Source organism: Miscanthus floridulus, chromosome 8 (assembly GCF_019320115.1).
Source record: "Miscanthus floridulus cultivar M001 chromosome 8, ASM1932011v1, whole genome shotgun sequence".
Taxonomy (NCBI): Eukaryota; Viridiplantae; Streptophyta; class Magnoliopsida; order Poales; family Poaceae; genus Miscanthus; species Miscanthus floridulus.
Genome location: NC_089587.1, coordinates 26131443 through 26149221, shown reverse-complemented (window position 1 = coordinate 26149221; position 17779 = coordinate 26131443). Strand labels below are relative to the sequence as shown.

General features: G+C 44.8%; 1 pseudogene; it reads left to right on the top strand.

The window, feature by feature from the left end:
- Positions 1–1378: 1378 nt before the first annotated feature.
- LOC136468742 (geraniol 8-hydroxylase-like) lies at positions 1379–17779 on the top strand (annotated as a pseudogene).

Sequence of the window (17779 nt, the reverse complement as noted above, 5' to 3'; positions counted from 1 at the left end):
CAGATTCACTTAGTACATCAAGTATATTTTAAGTAAAAAATTCCGATAAACTCATTTCGAAAATTTGACTTAGGCCTAAAGCGTGGTGCTAAACGAGCTCGTAACACCAGGAGTGTTACACCTAGTAACACAAATGAAGAAAATAACATACAGAAATAATTACTTACATTAAAACGACTGCATGTGTAGAAGCAACGAGCCGCTGTGTCCGGATGTCTCGATTGAAACACATCGGCCGGATGACCACAGTCATAGTTAGGGATAGGGAGGTCATGAGGGACGGGGGCATCTTTGCTAGACTTGTTGGGGTATAATTCTCTAGGATGACCCTGTTTTTGCCACAACTGCTCCCAATACATGTCTTGCATCTAATAAATCGGTTGTAATTTAACATCAATCAAAACATCGCAAATTAATGTAAAGGAGAACCATTTGCATTACAACTAAAAAAATACCTCACACTAAACATGGTAACATGCTTCTAACTAACTAATTAACCTTAACAATGACAAAATTGAACTAATATTTTCCTCCAGACCCTAGCCCAAATATACTTATCCACCAAACCCTAGCTATCATTCATAATATTTGAATCCACCATTCAAACGACAAATAAGAGCTTCGTTACCGTGATCAAGGCCGAGGAGAAGCTTGGGGAAGGAAGGGAGGGAGGGAGACAGGCAGGGAGGGCTGGGCGGTGGCAGGCTTCTGTGAGGCGGAGGGGGGCGGCATGGGCGCTCTCACCTCTGTTCAACGTAAGGCAGAGAGAGGGAGGAAGGCTCGTGGCGCGACTTAAGTCAGCCCTACCATGCCTTGGGCGATGGCGTGGCACTGCCGCGCCAAGATGTGCGGCGCGGCAGCGCCTGCCACATCAGCCGGTCAGGGCCCGTGCCCCTGCCACGTTATCGCATTTGCCTCACCGGAGCTCCCATCAGCCAGCTGGCCTCCGGGCCCTATGCCCCCTGCCCCTCTGGGCCCTGCGCCCCCTGCCAATCTGAGGTAAAGTTTTTAGTTGACTTAATTTAGTTAATCTACTTTAGGTAATTTAGTTAGCAAATTTAATTACATAGGTAGAAAGTTAGATGCTTATTTATTTAGTTATATTATATACTTAGGAATATATGTATGTAGCTTATTTAGTTTGATTAGATTGTTAGAGACATAATTAGGGAGTTAGTTACTTATTAATTTAGTTAGCTAGTTAGTAAGTGTAGTTACCAAATCTCTTATATTGTTAGAGAGATAGTTAGGAAGTTAGATACTTATTTGTTTAGGTAGATAGTTAGGTAATTTAGTTAGCAAATGTAGTTAGATATTATGGTTAGTTATCTTATAATAATATACCCGTAATAACTTGGTTGATGTGCATACCAACTAGATGGACAACGTAGTCACCTTGTATCATGGAGGAAGTGTGGAGGAAGATGAGTTTGGTAATGTCAGTTTTGTTGGAATGCAAAGGGTGCCAGTGATATTCGATGATCGGCCATTGTTTTGTGAGTTGTTTGGTAGGGCTCGTGATGAGCTTAAGTGCAATTCAAATGAAGATGCCATCTTAGTTGAGGGGGTACTTCACCATGATAGGTCAGGGACAATTTTGAGGCGGTTGGTCCCAATTGCATTAGAGGCTCAATGGGACAAATATGTCAAAATTGTCACGAAGAATGAGTTTCAATGTTTGGATTTGGTTGTGCGGAAGTTGTCCAATGATCCCACCCCTCAAGGGTATTCAACCCCTAATGTTCATTCACCCCCTCATGAGTTGTTGTCAGCACCAGAGAATCCGGCACCCTCTGAGCCTCTGTTACCCAACCGTGAGGTGTATGTGGAAGATGTGGTTGTAGTGCCCGATGCACAGTCCGCCCCCAATGAGGTTGGTATATGTCCTGGTGTCCGTGCAGAATGTGGGACTTATGATATTATAGGTGCCCCTCAGGAGATCCCTTTGACCCAGAATCATCCTAGTAAATGATTTAGTAACACTTTGGCTTTCCTTATTCTTTATTCATTCCATTCCTTTGTCTCAGTGCTATCCATATTTGTGCTTTAAATGCAGGAGACAATCTTGATAATGATTGTTGTGCTCATGTTCCTCCATCAACCAATGTGGACCCAGGGTTTATGGCCTCTAACAGTGTAGATGTTGATATTGCGGATGATGAGGAGCCTTACGACACAGCAAGGGCCGTTGATTCTGATGATGACCGCCTAGTTGTAGCTTTGAGCGAACAAGAAATGGAGCTCATCAGACGCTTGTGTCCTGATCGTGATCCACTAATTCATGAATTCAGCGACCTTAGTCATTCTCAACATGCTTATGGAGAAGGAAGAGACGACAAGCTGCTAGTGGCTCCTAAGGCCGATGACAGCGTGGAAATTCAGAAGGGCGTGGTCTTCAAGGACTTGCCCACCTTAAGAAGGTGGCTACAAGAATATTCTATGAGGCGTAAGAGACCATTAAAGGTGAGGCACTCCCATGTGGAGCGCCGTTACATGGTGGTGTACGATATGGCAGATTGCAATTAGAGGGTCTATGCTCGCAAACAGAAGGCCACAGGGAAATTCAAGATCACCAAAATTGTAGGTCCAGACACTTGTGCCCAAACAGATCTAAAACAGAAGCATAGACAGTTGACCTCTACCCTCATTGCTAGAAAGTTATACACAACTTTGAAGGGTCAGCCCAACTTGAAGGTCAGGATAATTATGGAGATGACTAAGGAGATATTTAAGTATGACATAAAGTATGGGAAAACATGGAGGGCAAAGCAATAGGCCTATAAGATGATATATAGGGACTAGGAGGAGGGGTACAAGTAGTTGCCTGCAATGTTCAATGCAATGAAAGCAGCAAATCCAGGCATGCATTACATGTATATCCCAAAGCCGAATGAATGGAAGGACGGGAGGAAGATATTCTTTTGTGCATTCTGGTGCTTTCCCTAGTGCGTCAAGGCCTTCAGGCACTGTCATCCAGTGTTATCCATTGATGGTACTTTTCTGCTTGGCAAGTACATGGGCACACTTTTGGTAGCCATTTCGTGTGACGCAGACAACGCATTGGTTCCTTTGGCTTTCGCTTTAGTGGAGAGGGAGAACAAAGATAGCTGGGGATGGTTATTGTGGCTTGTTAGGATCCATGTCATAGGGAGGTAGGTGTCATATCTGATAGACACCAGAGCATACTTAGTGCCCTACAGGAGCAGATTCTAGGGTATGCACCTTTGCACCACCGTTGGTGCACTCGACACCTTGCCAAGAATTTACTTCGGAAGGATGGTACAAAGGACAACTTTCCTCTATTCGAGGAGGTTGCTCGCATGCTTGAGGTACCATTCTTTGAGAAGAAGTTGGTGCAGCTAAAAATGGCAACAAATGCAGAAGGTAGGCAGTGGCTGAGAGGATTGATGAGAGAACCTGAGAAATGGACAAGAGCCTACAACGATGGTGGATGAAGGTACGAGTTTCAGACTAGTAATATGGCGGAGTCATTTAATAGTGTACTCAAGGGTATATGTGCCATGCCTGTCAATGGCATTGTATCATTCACCTTTTATAGGCTAGTTGCATGGTTTAACGAGAGACATGCTCAAGCAATGGCACTATAGAGTAATAATCAGAAATGGGCACCTAAACCTAAGAAGCATCTCGACAAGGCAAACGAAAGGGCTGCCACATATGACGTTGATTGCTTTGACCACTGCACCAGCAAGTACCAGGTCATAGCAAGGGGTGGTACAACGTCCGATGGTGAGGTCCGGCCATCAAGGAGTTATATTGTGGTACTTAGTAATTTCTCATGCCGATGTGGGAAAACCAGGTAGTACCACTTCCCTTGTTCTCATTATGTTGCAGCATCGCAACTTTGCCTATGAGACCTAGATATCGTTGGAGTTCAGTGTTGACAGCCTTGTATAGACTTGGTCTCCCCATTTCGAGCCTTTCCTGGACAAGGGTCAGTAGCCACCTTACACTGGGCCGAAATACATTGCGGATCTAGGTACCCATTGGGACAAACGTGGAACCCAGAAGAGGACGAGGCACAAGATGGTCATGGACTAGGTTTCCGGTAGAACAAGGCGAGGGAGAGCAACCCCTTTTCTTACTGGCCCCCAGCAGAACCAATGTGGCAAATGTGGTAGACTTGGGCATAATTCACTCCCATGCCATGGGCCGCATAGTTAGGTGAAAATAACTAATGTTTCACATGCATGTTTACTAGTTCCAAAAAGTTATTTATTTGTTCATATAAAACTAATCTTTACTTTCTCATTATATTTTGTAGGATAGAGCCGTTCCACCTACTGGAGCCGTACTACGAGGAGAACCACCGAGGATGACTCACCACGGAGGGGAAGGTAACGGCTTTACTTTTGCATGTTATTTTTCCACTGCACATGTACTTGTGTTCACGAATTAATCTAATAATTTTTATTCTTGGCAGGAACTGAACCCTCTTCATCCTCGTTCCCACGATAAGTTCGAGGACATGCGGTACGATGACAGGTACACTCCTCTCCTTGAGAGGGCTGGACTTGACGTTGTATCATTCCAGGTTCGCCGTGGGTTGCCTGCTTTCAACCCCGTGGCGATCTCAACTCTAGTCGACATGTACCAAAATTATGAACAGATTCACTTTCATTTATATTTTCGGTTCTTGATGTGCATATAACCGTAGTACTTCTTTCTTGTTTTGTAGATGGAGGGCCGGAGACTCACAGCTTCCACCTACCTTGCGATGAGATGACCGTTACTCTTCAGGACACACAGAAGTTCCTAGGTGTCCGTATAAGTGTCCACCCAGTTATCGGCCACTGCACTGCTGCTGGTTGGCTAAGGTAAAGAGGCACACGGATCGCTGACATGGCACATTGAGAGGCCTCCATTCCTCCTCTCAACCTATAAATAACCCCACTCCCTCTCATTCACACACACAACAAGGAAGAAGAGCACTCCTCAGTATTTTCTTTTGTTGTAGTACCAATGTCTGGAGGGTCATCCATAGGGAGAGGAAAGGGGAAGGGAACTACTATGGGGTGGGAGGGTCCTCTTGGTATCAATTTCTTTGAGGAAGCTCTTTATGAGAGGTTCCTAGTTGAGAGCAAAAGTGATTTCACCAAAGAGGCACCACTGAAAGGATACGATGAATGGAAAGAAGAGTGGCTAAAATGCATGCATGGTGAGGACTACCTAGTGCAGATGTTCATGAGGGAATAGATGGAGGTCATCGTTTCTTCAAATGCCCGTGAGCATGGGTAATTGCTATTACTATTTGTTTCTTCGATATGTTCCTTTTCTATACAACTAACATGACATACTTATTGCAGTCTTCCTTGGCCGAAAAAAACTGTGGGTTCACTAGGTGAGTCGATCCTTGACCTATTTATCCGCATGCGGAGTACATCTACTACCTACAGGACCGTATCTTCGATCTAGAAAGGAAAGTTAGCAGTGGTTACAAGGACGACGAATAGGAAGACGACAATAATGGTGCCAGTTCACAGGAGGCACTCAGCAATGATCCATATTGCACATGTCCTAATCACAGGAACAAGGGTCCTCCACCGCCACCCCCGCCGCCACCACCACCAACAATGGGAGGATACTTTGGAGAAGGTACAACACAATTTGCTATATGGCCACACTACTAGGACAAACCAATTTTTTTAACGGGCCACATCCATATGTTTGTTTTTTTTGCTTTAATCATCTAAGGCATGTTAGGGTTAGTCGAAGGAAATATGTACCCTTGTTTGGCACATGTTCTCACATGCCATTTTATGTGCTTGTTGTTTACTTCAATTACCATAGGCATGTTAGGTTTAGTCCAGGACCTCTGTACCCTAGTTTGGTACATGTTATCACATGCCATTTTATGTGTTGTGTGTGTTGAATTAGATAATCCACTACTTCGTTATGTTTTATTTGCACTACGTGAGCTCGTTTCACTACCTATGTAATATTAAACGCAATATTATGACAACAAATAATGAAACCAACAACACTATGAAAGGTCCAATAATAGAGCACATTAATCAACATAACAACATTTGAGGTACATGACGACAAACTAAAAGTACATTACATGACAACACAATGCAAAGTCCAAGATTAGACAACATTGTTCATGAATCTACCATAGAACTAGCAAGTTATGAAGACTACTGAGTGCAACGAGACCACTTTCCCTTCCTCTGGGCATCGGGATTCTCCTCCATCGCTGCCTTCACTCGCTGCGCACGCTCAAGCTTCCTCTCCCTCTCCTCCCTGTGTGAAGCAACACGCCTCCTTTCCTTCTCTTCCTTGTGCTCCTTTTCTAGAGCCTCCTCTCTGCGTCTCTTCTCCATCATCTCCTTGTCCTCTGCCTCCCATCATAACAGTTTTTGCATCCACTCCTTGTCTTCCGGCTTGATCTCAGTGTCGATCCACTGCTCAAAATCACAGAGCGGTGGAGGAGTCTGCAACAAATGCAATTGTTATAAAACAAATAAATCATGCAAGACTTCATTTGACACAAAATAAATATTAAACAACATCAATTTCTCACCATCTTGTTAATGCGGCGTTGACAAAGTGTAGGCTCAAACGCAAAATTGGCACACATCCAATACCTCTGCCTGTACGTGTCCTCTTCATCGGACTTGGCTACCTTGCAAGGATCGCTGCAAAAGCACATGGGCACTAGAACACCACTAGGCAGAGGCAACGGGTCGAAGATATTTCCGGTCATCCGGCCATAACTACAATTGAATCAAATTTGTTCTAAGAACCGAAAGCAATGAACATTAAACCATAAACCTAGGGTTTTTCTATTTGTTGCACATAAATGAAAACATAATATAACACGATGATAAGAGATTACCTTGGCTTACTAGCTTTACCACGCTTGGCATCTTACTGTTACATAAGACAAAAATAAAAAATCACTTCAAACATTAGGTAATAACGTATCTATGGTTGCAAAATAGATGTAATATATACCAAATCAATGCGTAAAATTTGATAAGGGGAGAGAGGATATCCTGCTCGCGAAGATGTATGGATCAAATCCAAGTATCCAACGTCAAATTCGTCGATTCAAGAGATTGGGCGGGTTAGGGAGAGGAAGAAACCGAGAGGGGTGAGGAAGAAATAAGAGAAGCGTCGGCAAGGGAAACTTGGCTTCGGGTTTTGAATCCATGCTCGGCGCCAAGATCTTAGGCGCCGACCTCGGCGCCATGTGTTCTGGCGCTGAGGTACCGGTCACGTGAACGTCACCTTAGATGTCCTACTATGCACGGCTAGGTACCTCGGCACCAGCATCTGTGGCATCGAGACATGTTACCTCGACGCCATGAGTCCTGACGCCGCCCCTAGGGTCCAAAAATAAGTTTAAGTCTTCCAGGAGGCTAAACATAAATTTTCTTAAAAAAAGGCCAAATTGTAAAAAAAACAGCCGCTTTATGGGGTTCAACGCTACAGTGACATACGGGGAGACAGACAGCCACAGCGTACAAGCAGCAGATGCTGAAACTGCCTGCCCAACGTGCCGATTGATTCTCCTGGTAAGCAATTAAGCAAACCTGGATAAGGAAAGAGCCATATAACACGAAGAACGATCATCTCTGAAAAAAAAGTATCGGAATAATCCTAATTACTTTTATATATTTTTTATCTCTTGTATATATTTGCATCAGTAACCATTTCCTACTCTTTATTCTTTTCATGCCCTTCCGCCTTTAGATTGACAGAGAAACACACGCGACTCGGAAGTGCGTAGCTTTAAGCGGAACATTGTGACTTTTTTCAAGTTCTAAAAAATTAGGAGGATGGATTAGGAGTTGTTGGAGAGGGATTTTTTATCATCTTACTAAAACCAAGAATTAAGAAGGGATCTAGAGAACTCTCGGAGATGCGGACTGTTTAGCTTTCTGGCCGCAGTCCGGCGCACAAAACAACGCCACACTTTTAGGTAGTCATGGCATGCAAAATGAACCATCGGCGCTTAAGCTAGGTGTGACATGCCGTACGTTTAACTATGAACCAAATGCTAGCTGAATTAGGCGAGATGAGGCGTGGTGACATGTGGCAAACTCAGGTAACGATCCAAAGACGCTCCAGTTCTCCTGCCTTGCCATGCCTTGTGCTGTCAATGGTCCATATGATTTTTCACCTAGACATAATGAATTTAGGCATCTCTCACCTATGTGGTGGAGCCCGAACCGAAGACCAAACTTAAAAAGCAAAGAAATTCTATACCATGCGTACACATATCAAATGAATATATATGGTAAGAAAATGTTAGCAATTAGGCCTGAAGACGCACATAGGTTTAGTCAACTCCAAACTATTGACTCAACAGCCACGTACAGGGATTTGTTGAGGAACAAACTAAAGCAAGGAGTGCATGCAAGTGAACTAATCCTGGGTGGTCAAAGGTTAAATTTGGCCGCCTAAAGCGCTCACACTATCATTGAAGTTTGAACACCCCTTGTATATAGCCACTGTATAGATACCAATCACCTGGACATGGATCGTCCTGGGCTTCGTTTGGATATCGTGGATCTCGTCGTCCAGGGGAGAAATCACCCACAGGGGGACTGAGTTAGATCCCCTTCGTTCACCCTGATAGGTGGTGACAATCCCTTGCTTAATTAACTAAATCGTTTGGATCGGCTCGTGGATTGGTCCCATGAGGTTCCTATGTACCGAACCACTACGTAAAGAATTGAAAAAACAGGAACATGCAAGTGAAAAAAAACAAAGAAAATGACCATAAACTTTAGAAGCAATATAATAAAAGAAAAAAAAAATCATGCATACAAACAAAAGCAAAACATGATTATACAGAAGTTTGACACATAAGCTAGCTCATATTAGATAATCTTGATCTTGTCGGGTTCAAAATCAATACAATACTACCACATCCTGCAAAATAAGTTTAATTTCCATACACTATCTTTCACCGCCTTTTCAGCTCAAAGTTATTTGTTGTAGGATGTATCAAAGAAAAATCTAGCTGTATAGGTAAATTGGTGTTGTCAAGTTTAGTAATTGAACATGAAGTAGAACGAGACTGACTGCAAATGGATCAATAAAAGATGGTCACGGATTGTTGAATACTCGAATCAATCCTATCCTCGTGTGCTTAGCAATCAAACCCCATGGAACTTTGAACCTTCACACATTACTGATCAAAAACTGCAAATACAGAAAAAGACTTCAGCTTATAAGGATGAGATAGCCAAAAATAAATTGTTTATAAATTATACAGGGATTTTATCAAGAGTATTCCACCAACAAGATACTACAAAAAGACGGCACAAGAAACAAATTATCACATTTGTAGGCTACAAAATTGAATCTGCACCATATGAGCACATGACAAAAGATGTTGCATGAAGGCATGTTTTTTTCTAAAATCTAAAATTTTGCTTAACCTTAACCATTATACTCATCTGCCTAAATACCCTACAGAACAATGTCTACTTCTCGACTAAACACGCTACCTACAGTCAACATACTTCCTACTTATCCAATGGAAGCAGCAAAGCTGTGCACCTATGACATAACACTTGAATTAGGCTAACAAGAGATAATTCAATCGATCTTTTTAGCAGGGTAACATAATGCCTAAATTTGACTTCCCTATGTCATTGATGCATTGAACATCTATCCGTTAACTAAGTTTACATTTTATCATACCAAGTGAGATAGAAAAACCTTTTTAATTAGTAGTCAAGTTATGTACAAAATAGATAGTTTCAAAAGTTTGTCCCTGTGCCTATTTAGTTTGCAAGAATTGTAAGAGGTGTGGCTTGAAATACATGTAGAGAATAGTTGGTTACAAAAGAATAACCCCATCTATGAGAAGCTGACAGCAACATTTTAGTTAGTGGTGAGCTATGCAAAGATTATCAGAAAAATAAAAAAAAAAGTAGTCGGATTCATTGTAAACAAATTGACATCTACAGCTGCAGCTGCTGCGGTATACAACTTGATATTTCAAAGAGACAATCAAGAACTCGAATTCCAAAGGGCAAGTTCTGTATATTACAAATCAGATCAAGTTCTTTTCAAGGTCTAGCCTCCTCCAAACATCTCCCCTCTTACCGGTGGGACAAATATAGACAGAGGTATTCTCTCTCGACTGCATATCTCCTCTCAGCGTTTCAAAGCCCTGGCTAGTCCTAAGCAAAAATACTAAGACTAATGCAAGTAGAGGAGATGGCTGGCTTGGGGCAGCCCCTTCTTTTATTTATAGAGCTATTACACATTTTCAAGCTTATCCTTAGATATTTCCTTAAACCACTTAACCTCCAGAGGCATAATGGTCCAAGTTGACTTCTAAGCACCGATGACCACGATCCCTTCATGAAGATGCTTTGCCTTGACCCAAGCTCTCTGATGACGCCACATGCTACCCCGAGATCCACATTTTGTTTTGAGGCCCAAACCCGACAAACCTGTCGCCCGTGGTTTTGAAGCCAAAACCGCCAAACCTAGTTGGAGTCGTGTATCCTCTACGCTTCCTCCAAAATCTTGACGCATGTCACCACTCGTCCTCGACCGCCTGATCACCAAGTCCTCATGCCCCTGCTTGACTTGGTCAACCACCGTCTTGACTTGGTCTACGCCGTCTCCACATATAAACTTGCTCATCAACGTCGCCAGGTGCTAGCCATCCATGGTCCATCCTCTAGACCTTGGTCTAAGATTCCTTGTTCATCCTTCACCGCTTTTAGTCTATCGGCATGAACTCGCTTGACCTTCTCCATTGCCATCGACCATCTCAACGCTCAACACCTGCACATCACAAGGCAAAAGACATGTTGCACATACACCACACTTACTCCATGGTTAGTCTCAACACTAAACATAAGTTTGATCATCTCTAGACAATCATTCATCACACATGGACACATATCAACCATGTGTTCGCAAGTCAAATACAAACAGGTCTAATGTGCCAAAGTATCATGGCATTGATGATTTTAATACTCAATCAGATAAAATGATTGGCTGCAAACTCCCAAAACCCTACTATATGTACTAGAAAAGGTAGGAAAAATGTGTATTTTCTTTAACTAACAGTACTACAAATGATTTTTGGGAACGTGAGCACTTTAACTATAGAGGCGCCTTTTGATAAGCCGCCGCTTTAGTGCCCTGTGTAATAGTCCGCCTCTGTAGAAGCATCCTCAATTCAAAGGCGGCTCGCTATCAAGCCGCCTCTACAAATGGATCTATAGAGGCGCCTAGAGATACCAACTGCCTCTATAGATCCATTTGGAGAGGCGGCTGGATAGCGAGCCGTCTCTGGTTTTTCTATAATTAATACCTCCCTCACTCATTTTGCCTACTCCTCTCCAAACCCTCATCGGTTCCTCCTCCTCCCTTGGGCGCGCAGCAATGGCCAGCAGCTGCGGGTGGAACGTGAAGACCCAGACATACAACGCTCGAGAGCAGTTCTCCCCCTCGAGCGATGACTATGGTGGACTTGACTGGATCCCAGATGAAGGCAAGGTGTTGTACCTCATTGACTCCGATGAGGAGGTCAAGCCATCCATGATGTGCATCGCCCTAAAGTGCTACCAACAGTCCATATGATTTTTTCACTTAAACATGAATTTAGGCACTTATATCTATGTGGTGGAGGCGTGGAGCCTAACACTACACCAGAACACTTAATCACTACTGGAGCATCACTGCCACTTGTGTTGGAGCTGGCAGTGATTACTTATCACTGTCGGTTCGTAAGCCTAGGATTCCGAAAATTTGGGAGAAGTTATTCGCCCGGCACTAAAGGCACATATCACTACCAGCTCAAATCACCACCCGACAGTGACATGTCACTACCAAAACAAGCCACAAACTACTAGTGATAAGTGTCATATCACTGCTGGCTAAGGCTATGACTTAACAGTGATATATCATTGTCGGGTTAAGACACGAGCCAGTAGTGATATTTTCTTAACACTGTCAGGTTTTATGTTCACTCAGTAGTGTTCTTTGTCGTCGGATATACCTATCAATTGTCTAACTCTCCACCATTGGATCCACCTACCACCATTGCGTCCGGATGCCTCCACAAATAGAGGAGCTAGGTCCCATGCATGTGTCGGCTGCTTGTAGTCCCACAAATTAATTGATTCACTATTTATTTATATATAGTCTCAATATGTGTTCTTTGTGTATCTTCCATTTTGTAGTCAAGATAATGCACCAGAGATACTAGAAGAATGTTTGTGAAGATAGAGCAAAGCCGAAGCCAAGGGGCGCTAGTAGTAATAATATAATGATATACTATGTCCCGGTTGGTTGTTGGTCTGGCGAAGTGCGAGGAACAAACTTAAAAAGCAAAGAAATTCTAGACAAATAAAATGAATGTAGTGATATGGTACGAAAATGTAGCCAATAGCCCGGAAGACATACATAGGTTTAGTCCATCTCCAGACTATTGATTCATCAGCCACGTACAGGGATTTGCTGAGGAACAAGCTAAAGCAAGGAGTTCATGCAAGTGAACTAATCTTGGGTGGTGAAAGGTTAAATTTTTCATAAACAGCTCAAACTATCATTGAAGTTTGAACATCCCTTGTATATAAGGAGCGCGGACGACGCGATGAGGGCTGGCTCACCCTCTCTCTCTCTCTCTCCCACACGACCACCACGCCCACGTGCCCATACCTGCGCCCCGCCGGAGAGGAAGAAGACGGGCACGGTGTTAGGGTTAGGGTTCCAGCAGGTTAGGGAAACTCATCTTCGGCGGCTCTAGAAAGGAGTTCGAGGGAAAGCGGCTGCGACTCGACGGTGGTGGTGGGAGAGATGGCGGCAGGGCAGGACAACGGGAGAAGGCGGTTGGGCGGGGCCGGCGGCGGTGGTGTCGCGGCGGAGCTCGCCAGCGCCCTGCCCTAGGATTAGGGTGGGTGGGGTCGAGGGGCAGGGGCGGGTTGAGGGTGGCGTGGCGAGCCGGCTGCCGAGGGCGGGGGCGGGGGAGAGGTCAACGAGCTGGGGTGGACGATGCGCAATGCGGTGAGACGGCGGGAGCCACCGCCCACCGGTGGTGGGGGTGGGGGAGGGGGCGTCGGAGGAGTGGCGTGGGGAGGAAGAAGACGAAGGTAGAAGAAGACTCACCGCGGTTTAACATTGTCCTTGTATATATCCACTGTACAGACACCAATCACCTTTATATTTCTTTGTTGCCTACGTCTCTCCTTACATATATATTCTCAACAATTTGTGGACTAAGAGGCAAGCTAAAGCTAACACACCAATGGGCCAGGGCTGCGATATATATAGCGATGGTCAAGCTAGTCTGCTACTCAGTCCAAAAAAAAAAAAAAACTAGTCTGCTACTCCTACTAGTTTATGGACTTGACTACTTGAGCAGCGTTGGCTACACATGATAGCAAAACGGGCTACAAATTAAGCCATTGTTTAGTTCGATTAAGCCATTGTTTAGTTCGCGAAAAGTTTTCCTAAAAAATGCTATAGTACCCATCACATCGAATCTTGCGATACGTGTACGGAGCATTAAATGTAGACGAAAAAAACTAATTGCACAGTGTGGTTGGAAATTGCGAGACGAACGTTTTGAGCCTAATTAGTCTATGATTAAACATTAATTGCCAAATAAAAATGAAAGTACTACAGTAGTCAAAATTCCAACTTTTCACGGACTAAACACGGTCTAAACCAGAATGACACAAGCAAGTTGTCAGCACTTGCGTATACGCTTTACTTACATAGGATCCAACATATATATATATATATATATATATATATATATATATATATATATATATATATATATATATATATATATATATATATGCTGTCGAATCGAAGAACACGCATTTAGGGCATGTTTAGTTCGCGGAAATTTTTGGATTTGGCTGTTATAGCACTTTCGTTTGTATTTGGCAATTAGTGTCTAATTATGGACTAATTAGGTTTGAAAATTTCGTCTCGTGATTTCTCACCTAACTGTGTAATTAGTTTTTTTCTGTCTATATTTAATGCTCCATACATGCGTCCAAAAATTCGATACCACGGGCAAAAACCAAAAAAATTTAGAACTAAACGCGCCCTTATTTCATCACACAATCAAAATTAGAGTAGCCATGGCTAGCGTGGCTTACCGTCTCCTTGCTCGCGGTCTACCTGCTGGACCTCATCGCACACGGTCGTCATCGTCACCGTAACAACCTCCCGCCAGGGCCCCGCCCGCTGCCACGAATCGGCAGCATCCACCTGCTCGGCGACCAGCCGCACCGCTCCCTAGCTTGCCTCGCGAAAACCCACGGCCCGCTCATGTGCCTCCGCCTGGGCACGGTGACCACCGTGGTGGCCTCCTCCCCGGAGGCCGCCCGCGAGTTCCTGCAGAGGCACGACGCCGTCTTCGCCAACACGTCCGTGCCAGACGCCGTCACACGTAACCACTCCACGAACTCCGTCGCGTGGCTCCCCGCCACCGCGCCGCGCTGGCGCGCGCTCCGGAAGCTCATGGGCGCCGAGCTCTTCGCCCCGCACAGGCTGGACGACGCGCTGCAGCAGCACGTCCGGCGCGAGAAGGTGCGGGAGCTCGTCGACCACGTCGGGATGCTGGCAGGCAAGGGGCAGGCGGTGGACGTCGGCCACCAGCCTCAACCTCCTGTCGCGCACCGTCTTCTCGCGCGACCTGACGAGCCTCGGCGACGACTACAGCGACGGAGGCGGCGGGTCGTCGTCGGCTGTGGAGTTCCAGCGAGTGGTGACGGACATCATGGAGGCCGTGGGCAGCCCCAACGTGTCCGACTTCTTCCCGGCTCTCGCCGTCGCCGACCTGCAGGGGTGGCGCCGGCGGTTGGCAAGGCTGTTCTCGCGGCTGCACCGGGTCTTCGACGCTGAGATCGACCGGAGGATGGTGGAGCGTGAGGCCGGCGGCGAGCCCCGGAAGAATGACTTCCTGGACCTGTTGCTGGACGCCGCCGCCGCCGCCCGGGATGATGACACGGCGTGTCTTGACCGCGACACGCTACGGTCAATGTTCACGGTAAGCCGATCGAAAAGCTCTACTTCCACACACTCGCTGCACGGGGAGAAAGTGCGCATATCTGATCCGCCTAACTTTTGACATTTGATGATATTGTCGATAATCTTATGGGCAGGGGCGGATCCAGCGGTGGGCGGGTGGCTCAAGCCCCCCTATCCAAACCGAATCAGTACAAATTATTGTAGAGCCCCTATGAATTTTTAGGCAAAGTTCTATAGTGTAGGGAGGGCTGAGACTTAAGATCGAGCAGCAGTGTTGTTCAGTCTCCCCTAAAATATTTCCTAAATCCGCCGCTGCTTATGGACTAAGATTTCAATCAGTTCGTGCCTTCGTGGACACATGTAAAAGCTATAGCTTGCTAGTCAATGGAAAGACAGGACAAGCCTACCATACTAGAGACCAAGTAGACTGTAGACGTACAAGTTTATCGGCTTGCATCCTTGGACAAAAGTCATTGTCACCGTTCAACGTCTGTGAGAGAAAAATATTATTTCAATAAAAAAAATAAATTAAAAAGTATGTATTATAAGAGAAACGAACAAGGCTTATATTAAGAGATATGTTGAGATCGAAGAAGTCATGGTAGACCTTTCGCTGTTGAGGTGCATATCGCCTACTACCTAACAATATAACACATGAAAACATAACTAAGATAAATTAATGTAGTGAATTATTGCAGTTAATTTTGTTATTGCCCATATAAGCATGCAAAACTTGGAATCCGGAACTACAAGCAGAGCCATATTTAATCGATAGGTTCTCTCTTAGATAGTTTATGACGTTGTTTTATAAGACTACCATGTCATATAAAATAAAATAAAACTTAGACGAAACATCCTCCCTCAATGCAAAATTTTATTCTATGGTTTCATAGTCATTTAATTTCATGACTCATAGAGAGTCGGTAATTGTGACAATAGAGTTTTATCTAGATGAAACTCATTTCTTTTCTCTCTTCTTAAATACACTGTCATGTTATAAAAAATATCTATACAGTAACATATTTAGAGGGTGTTTAGGACTGCTGCGTTTCAGGTTTTTCAGCTCCGCTCCATACTTTTTAGCCAAATGGTTTTAGCTCCACACACTCTGTTCGAGAAAAAATGGTAGAGTTGTGAGAGCACCTAAAGAGGTGCTCCACAAACTCCAGTTTTTTGTGGAGCTCCTCAACGGTAAAGTTTGTGGAGCAGAGTTTATAAAGCAGTCACAAACACCCTCTTAATACAAAAATGAAATCCACATGAAACTCATACTGAGACTGACCTTAATGAAAATGTGCTATGTTGCACGATAGCGATATCTAATCCATAGGATATGATGGCTGATGCCATAAATGTTTCTGATTTTGCGAGCCTGTAAACTAAAATGGGTGAGGTTTATTAGAATCTTATGGTATTATTCTTGATTTATCTACAGTAATTTCGTTGATAACATTAATCTCATCGTGTTTATATATTTTAGGATCTGTTTGTTGCCGGGAGCGATACAAGCTCCAGCACAGTGGAATGGGCCATGGCTGAGTTGCTTCAAAACCCATCATGTATGTCCAAAGCACGCGACGAGCTTTCAAGAGCTCTTCACTCTAGGGAAACCGTCGAAGAATCTGAAATCATCCAGCTGCCCTATCTTCAGGCCGTGATAAAAGAAACATTTCGACTGCATCCATCGATTCCTCTGCTGCTACCACGCCGTGACGAGGCTCAAATCAAAATAATGGGCTACACGATTCCTGAAGGATCTCGTGTGTTCGTAAACGTGTGGGCGATGGGCGAGATTAAAGATGGCAACGGGCCTCCGATACCGGATATCCGACGGGTATTTGATCCATTAGGGGATGGGAATGGAATCATATTTTTACCCGTGGGCATCTAAATGGGCAATAATCCATCTCCGACGGGTATAGCGGGTACGAGAACGTTCCTTGTTTACCCGTCTCCGTTACCCGTTGGGGAACCCGACTATTTGAACTGTCATGCAAGTATTAGGCCCAAAGAAGCTCAACATAGGTATTTTGGCCCAAATCTAAACAATCGTATATATAGTTTGTGTGTTCAAGGAACCCTAGTTCAATTTTTCCTCACCATCTCCGTCAGCAGCACAAGCACGCCTATCTCACGAGCGCTCGTGCCCCTCGCTTCCTCAGTTCGGTCTCTCTACCACATTTGCTCGTCCTCCTCGCAACCTCGCTCCTTCTCCTCGGCATCTCCGAGACTCCGACACTTATAGCTGGATGAAGAAGAAACGTTTCTGATTGCAAAGCTGCGACGCCAAGTGTTCTTGTTTATCGGGTATGCAATACCCGTCGGGTATCTGTTACCCGACCGATGCCCGATGGGTACGGGGATGGGCAAGAATCTATACCCGAGATAGTTAACGGGGACGGGGATAGGATAAATTCTCTATAGCGGGGAAGAGAACGTTCCGACGATACCCGACGGGTACATCCCCGTTGCCATCCTTAGCCGAGATGAGAAGACTTAGCCTGAACCTGACAAGTTTCTGCCTGAGAGGTTTTTGGGAGTGTCGACTGATCTCAGAGGTGGAGGAGGGTTTGAGCTCATACCATTTGGCGGAGGACGGCGGGTCTGCCCGGGGATGCCGCTAGCGATTAGGATGGTGCACCTGCTTCTTGCGTCGCTTTTGAGTCAGTTTAGATGGAGACTCCCGGATGATGTCGAGAGGAATGGAGTTGATATGACCGAGAAGTTTGGAGTGGCACTGACAAAGGCCGTGCCTCTTTGTGCCATTGCTACACCCGTTTGA